This window comes from Macrobrachium nipponense, chromosome 2, assembly GCF_015104395.2.
Source record: "Macrobrachium nipponense isolate FS-2020 chromosome 2, ASM1510439v2, whole genome shotgun sequence".
Taxonomy (NCBI): domain Eukaryota; kingdom Metazoa; phylum Arthropoda; class Malacostraca; order Decapoda; family Palaemonidae; genus Macrobrachium; species Macrobrachium nipponense.
In genome coordinates, this window is record NC_087201.1 from 66161703 (window position 1) to 66168972 (window position 7270).

The window sequence follows — 7270 nt, forward strand, 5'->3', positions numbered from 1 at the left end:
AAAAGAACAAAGTAAACAAGAACAAAGGATAGAGATATTAACATAATCAAGTGTTACGTAACAATTTGGTTTATAGTTACAAAACATTGTCCAAAAGAACAAAGTAAACAAGAACAAAGGATATAGATATCAACATTATCAAGAGGTGTTATTTTACAATCTGGTTTGTAGCTACGAAAGTTTATCCAAAAGAAAAAAGTAAACAGGAACAAAAGATAGAGATATTAACATTATCAAGAAATATTATTTAACTACCTGGTTTTTAGTTACTAAACTTCTGTCCACAAAAACAAAGTAAACAAGAACAAAGGATAGATATATTAACATTATCAAGAAGTGTTATTTTACAATCTGGTTTATAGCTACGAAAGTTTATCCAAAAGTTTCTTCTTTTAATGGGGACGAAATGGGGATCGTCACTTTCATTAGGTACCTATCACTTATGATAATATTATACCCAGCATTTCCTTTCGGTACACATTTTAAAGGTCCACCTGTTAACTACCGTTTATTTATTATCATTGCAATATAACATTTATTTTCCGGGAAACATTTGAAAGAAAACAATGAAGTGCCCCAGTGTATATTCATTCCACAGAATCAGCGTTTTCTTAACTAGATAGAAGTTTAAGATTAAATAATAGTGCACCCCTGAACTCAGTCGCCCATTTACTATCCTGTATGTTCGTGTCCCTCTTCTTCTTTAACTGTTGATGTTCAGTTCATCCATCAACATTCGGTATCATTCTTTTTCCTCCCACCTTCCAAAATTCACGAACATGACCAATTCTGTTCTTTCAACAAAACCAAACCATTAAAAAAATTATCCCAACATTTTACCTAAACCAACATTTACGTGATTAACGCGTCTAATGTTATTTCATATATTTCCTACTTTTTACTGTTCGGTTATACAACACAGAAATTGCAATGTTCAAAGAACTGTATGAAAATCAGAAAGTAATTACAGCGAAAACATTTTTTATTTTTTATTTTATTTTTTTTTTATTTATTTAAATTTTTTTTGCAGCCATATTCATCTTCGTAAGTTTTCTTGATATCGCGAATCCAATGATAATCCAATGAACCATATTGCCTGTTTGTCATTACAAAGAAATTTACAGCAAATTATCTATAAATTGTTATAAAAAACATTTAACTAAAGTTAACAGAATAACAATCCATACCAGACATCTTTGAAAGAAGTTAGCTCAGAAAAATTAAATGCTCGGGACACGGAGCAGGAGAGCAAAAGCAACCAACTTTTTAACAAGGCTTAAAACAGCCAACCACGTCCATTTGGTGGGTATGAAAGCCTATAACATTCACAAACTTCGCTTTTAATTATCTTTGAAAGAGAATGAAATGCACTTAAGGAAAGACCAGACCACATTTCAGACAGTACGTAGGCCAATTCCTAACAACTAAATTCCTGATTAGGTCGCTGTAACTTTTAATTCGTTTTCGAAGATTTGATTTATGGATATTGAAATTATTTTCCTTCTCGATTGGCGGAATTTTAATATCCTACTTTTTTATTTTCATATTCTTAGTGCAATACAAAATGATTGGTCAATTTCAGATATGGAATTCTTGTCTCCTAAGCTTTTAATTAAGTGAAACATAAAATTTTCCCATTTTCTGAGTAGTATATACACAACAAAAACAAGTAAAATTACCTATTAGAATCATAATGACAATGTTGGCAATTATCCAAGTTTAGCCTGTGGATCCTTCACAAAAGTTAGCCATGATCATCCTTCTGGCAACACAAGCGCACAGGCCACTATGGTCGGCTGAGAGTTTCATGGGCCACGGCTCACAGCATTAAACCGAGACCACCGAAGTATATAGTATCTGTTTCGGTGGTCTTGATTATACGTGTGCAGAAAACTCGATTCCACCGAAGAAACTAATGCGAATTTTGTACTTGTTAATTTTCATCCCAGAAGACTGTTCGTGCCTTTTGAATTACTTTATTAGTGTACGGGAGCTATACTGAGTTACACAATTCTAGACATTAAATGTCTGGAGAGCAATCAAAATATTACAAAAGTTTACCGGGCGAATTAAATCAAGTAATTTACCATCTAAATCAAAATAATTAAGCGGATGTTTCTCCTGAACAATGCAGCATATATTTCTTTCAAATTTTTTTTACCAACGTATTTCGTTCTGGCAGTAAATTTCGTTTATTGTTAGCAAATATAATTTATTTGGCTTAAGAACACTTATTTTCCAGGTCACATTTATTATATCTTTTCACAGCATAGACTTTACATTTCCGTAATCAGTAGAAATTCACCTTTTGAATGTATAAGGGTTATCTCAATAAGTGAGTGAAGCGATGAAATGTACAGTAAATAATTATAATATTTATCAAACTTGTTCCTAATTTAGAGAATATCCTGTTGTCTTCAAAGGATTATAGCAATTACAGTAACTTCTTGTAGGTGTAAAGGTCTTCATTTTATGTAAAAAATGGACGCAAAATATGCAAAATCAACATTCTGATGCAAGATTTACATAAATCGATGAGCACAAAAACTTTGCCCCTGGACACGTCTGTAAAGATATCCCAAACTCCGCTTCTCGCGGAGAAGCCAGGGGCAATTATTCCTAGATCTATTGGAGAAGTTGGCAGACAATCTGGTATTGATGATGCCATTAGTAGATCGGAGGCGAAGTTCGCATCTCCGCTATCAACAGCTGTTTCCAAGAGATATACGATCCCTTGGAACGAGGGTCTCTCTCTCTTTCTCTCTCTCTCTCTCTCTCTCGTACTAAGAATAGCTCATAAGAATGAGAAAGTTTTTTTTTGTCACTTAGGTACTTACAGTCTCAACAGAAGAGCTCAAATCTTAATCACAAGATAATGACTACGACATTAATTATATCAAATATAATCTTACACACATCATATATAAATAAATATATATATATATATATATATATATATATATATATATATATATATATATATATATATATATATATATATATATGTGTGTGTGTGTGTGTGTGTGTGTGTGTATCTCAGTATTAACCATAATGCCCTCTTAACTTCTCGAATTCTTCGCGGTTTTTTTTTTTTTTTTTTTTTTTTGGATGCGCTTGTCACTACAAACCCTTAGTAGGGTAGGGACAAGCGTATCCAAGAAAAAACCATACGAAGGATTAATATATATATATATATATATATATATATATATATATATATATATATATATATATATATATATATATATATATATATTCTTCAATAATTATTTATTTTATACCATAACAAGGCCATGGAATTACAGCATGATTCTGTCAGATTATAGTATACCAAAAGTTTTTAATGATCTGAAAGTGCAGTAATAGTCCACGAAAATGCTGAAATAAGATGAAAAAACCGACTGAACATAGAAATAATAGGCAATCAAGGGCTGCTCTGCTATAGGTTTATGTCTGATGCCAAAGCCGGTAGGATAAGAGAAACAAGTAAAAAAATGCACCTACGTTTCTTTGGCGCAATCGAGTTTTCTGTACAATGCATAAATCTGTATGAAACGCTCAGCCACGGCACATGAAACTCTCAAACGAGGATCATAAAACTTTGGCCTTTGCTGTTGGCACTTACAGCGGTGCCAGACACACCTTCATGACTATCTTTAACCTTAAATAGAATAAAACTACTGAGACTAGAGGGGTGCAGTTGTGTATGTTTGATGATTGGAGGGTGGGTGGTCAACATACCAATTCGCAGCCCTTTGGCCTCAGTAGTTTTTAAGATCTGAGGGCGGACAGGAAAAGAACGGACAGAAAACTAAAAAGTTGGGGATAGGAGGGTGGAATATTATGAGCCAAGGAGAAATACAGCAAGGAAAGAATCCCAAAGCAACTTTTAACGGAGAGTAAGTCTCAATAAAAACTTTTTAGAAAACAAGAAAGTGGGGGAGAGAAGGGCGGAATATTATGAGCCAAGGAGAAATACAGCAGGAAAAGAATCCCAAAGCAGCTTTTAACAGAGAATGAGAGAGGCATCAAACATTGCACTTCGAGGAAGTTAAGCAGTCTGTTGTTTGTTCGAGAATGATCAGCAGTTGAGGATATAAAATAAAGCGGAAGTTACTGAATTATATTATTGTTAGTTCTCCTTTAGGAAAAGGCCATTCTTTGTGAAAATTAACCTCGCCCTGTTACTGTCCCTCGCCTTGACTGATACTCGTATCAACTTGATCTGGGTAAATCTTTAAATAGCTGATATTGACTACTCTTCGTATAAAATTTGCATAAAAGCAGACTAAAATATGCTTCTGGTAACTACCACAAACGAAAAGTGTACCAGAAACCTGTTAAGGGATTTATGTTGAAGACATCGTTTTCACATTATGTAAATACTGACGAATGCATGAATAGGTCATTCAGAATAATTAACAAAATAACCTGTGAATTGTAATTGTATTTAATTTATTCATTACCAATCCATCATTTTCGTCATTACACAAGATTCTCGTCAGGTGCTTTACCTGACCCAGTTAAATATAATTCCAATTACTTGAAAAGGCTTTTGCTAATTGGAAATCTTTGCAAAGGCTTATTTATACAAGCAAATTCTTGCTTTCGTATGTAGTATAGAGCTCACACAGCACCAGACAAACGAAGAGAGAGAGAGAAAGAGAGAGAGAGAGATTACCTAACTCTATATGTGTGTGTGTATATATATATATATATATATATATATATATATATATATATATATATATATATATATATATATATATATATATATAGTACTATACACACACACACACACACACACACACACACACACACACACATATATATATATATATATATATATATATATATATATATATATATATATATATATATATATATATATGTTACGCATAATGATAATTGCTAATGTGAACATTAGGCAGGAAAATTGCCTAATCTCCATATTAGGCAATTTGTTTGCACAATGTTCACAATATAGCAAATTACTTGCTTAATATCCACTTTATGCAGGATTTTCAGACTAGACGAGGGTATTTTGCCTAATGTGAATTGAATGACGAACCACTGTAACTAAAGTGTTGTTCGAATGTTGTTCGAAACTTTGGGTCTGTCACTGAGTTGTTGTAAAGTAAACGAGGGGCAAGGCAGAACCAACCTGGATCTCGTGCTGGTGAGTGAGTGGTGGCACACAGCTGGACTTGTGGTAACTGAACATACTGCCTGACTTTCAGATTCGGTGATATTACTGGGCTGTATCCAAGTATAAATTATATAGACTTTTTCTCTATATTTCTTTATCTTTTCTGTTTCAGTTTATGCACTATGGATCAAGCTGCCTTTGAACTTAAGCTGCGTCAAACACTAATTCGCAGGAGAAAAGATCCAAATGAACATGAATTCAAGTTTGTTGCATCTCTAGAAGAAGTGTTTGGTATTGTCAAAACAGCCCATGAAGCTATTGGCCATGGAGGTGGTAAAAAAACAATTGCGGAGGTGAAAAAGAAATGGCCAAACATCACACAAGAAGTATGCTACCTCTACATTTCATTCTGCGAGCACTGCCATCAAAAGAAAGCCAGAAAAATTCCAAAGGGTTTGGTAGTAAAACCGGTACGCAGTCATGATATCCATTCAAGATGCCAGATAGATCTTATAAATTTTCAAACATTACCTGATGGAGACTTCAAGTACATCATGACATATGTAAATCATTTCAGCAAATTTTGTGTGTTGCGCCCACTTACATCAAAAAGAGCAGAAGAGGTCGCAGCGAATCTTCTAGATATATTTCTGACATTTGGAGCACCTGCTATTTTACAGTCCGACAACGGACGGGAGTTTGTCAATGCCATCATCGCCCAGAACTGAAGCTGGTGACTGGACGTCCACGTCATCCTCAAAGCCAAGGCGCTGTTGAACGTCTAAATGGAGTGATCCAGGACAAACTGACCATTTGGATGAGGGAAAACAACAGCAGAAGGTGGTCAGTAGGTCTCAAGTTTGTTCAGTGGCAAGTTAATATCAGCCATCATGAAACAACTGGCCACAGCCCATTCAAAGTTACATTTGGACAAGATCCGCAGGTTGGATTAGGATCATCTATCCTGCCAAGTACAGCTCTTTGTAATATATTTACCGAGGAAGATCTTGAGTCATTTCTGGAAGCAGAGACAGGGGCAGAGGCAGAGGCATAAGCAGAGACAGGGCAGAGGCAGAGGCAGAATCAGAGACAGGGGCAGAGGCAGAAGCAGAGCAGGGGCAGAGGCAGAGGCAGAGACAGGAGCAGAGGCAGAAGCAGAGACAGGGGCAGAGGCAGAAGCAGAGACAGGGGCAGAAACAGTAGCTACAAATTTCCAAAAGATCCGTGTTTCAGCTAATCTAGGACAATCTAAGACAGCAACACGGATGACAAGACACGGCAAACACCTGCATAAGCCATTATCCATTGGTCAGTGTGCTACGCTGAGGGTCCGGATGTCGATCGTGGTCCAACAGATCCTAAAAATCTGTTAGTGGTCACCCTAAAGGAACAAGATGGACTATACACTGTAGGTTGTCGAGAGGGAATTCTTAGACCAAAATTTGCAGCACCGATCTAAGTGCAATCAAACAGCCCCTGATAAAGTCTGAAGAGGTTCCTGATATCTGCCTATCGATTAGAACAGCAACAGCAAGAGCCACTGGTGGGCAAGGATATATAGTGTCAATGTACTACTCAATGTACATCAGGACGATGCAGCTGCCTAAGAAAAAAATTTAAATCCAACTCGCGCTGTCACCCGGGTAGATCATGCAAAAATTTCTGATTGGACTCAACTGAACCCTGAGATCTAATGACTTATTTCTCTTTTACTGATATTGCATTAATTATGTTTGTATTTATTCAAATAAATTGGAATTCTTTAAAACTGTCTCTACATTAACCATGTTGCATTCTCTTGTAACCTCCCGTGGGTTGTCTGTTGGATTAATTTCCATTTCTACACTAAACCATAATATATGTTTAGATTAGGCAGTCGTATTCACATCGGGCAAAATTGAGCTGCATAATTTGAACAACAGGCATGTTTGGCCTAATGTTAACAAATTGTAAACTTTATGCAAACTGCTTGCTTAATGTACACATTAGGCAATTTTCTGACTAGTGTTCACATTAGGCAATTATCCACATTATGCGTAACATATATTATATAATACTATATATATATATATATATATATCTATATATACATAGGAAATCTTGCTTTCGTATGTAGTATAG

General features: G+C 35.3%; 1 pseudogene; it reads left to right on the forward strand.

The window, feature by feature from the left end:
- The first annotated feature begins 2534 nt into the window (after positions 1-2534).
- On the forward strand, positions 2535-6782 carry LOC135221197 (KRAB-A domain-containing protein 2-like; annotated as a pseudogene).
- The last annotated feature ends 488 nt before the right edge of the window (positions 6783-7270 follow it).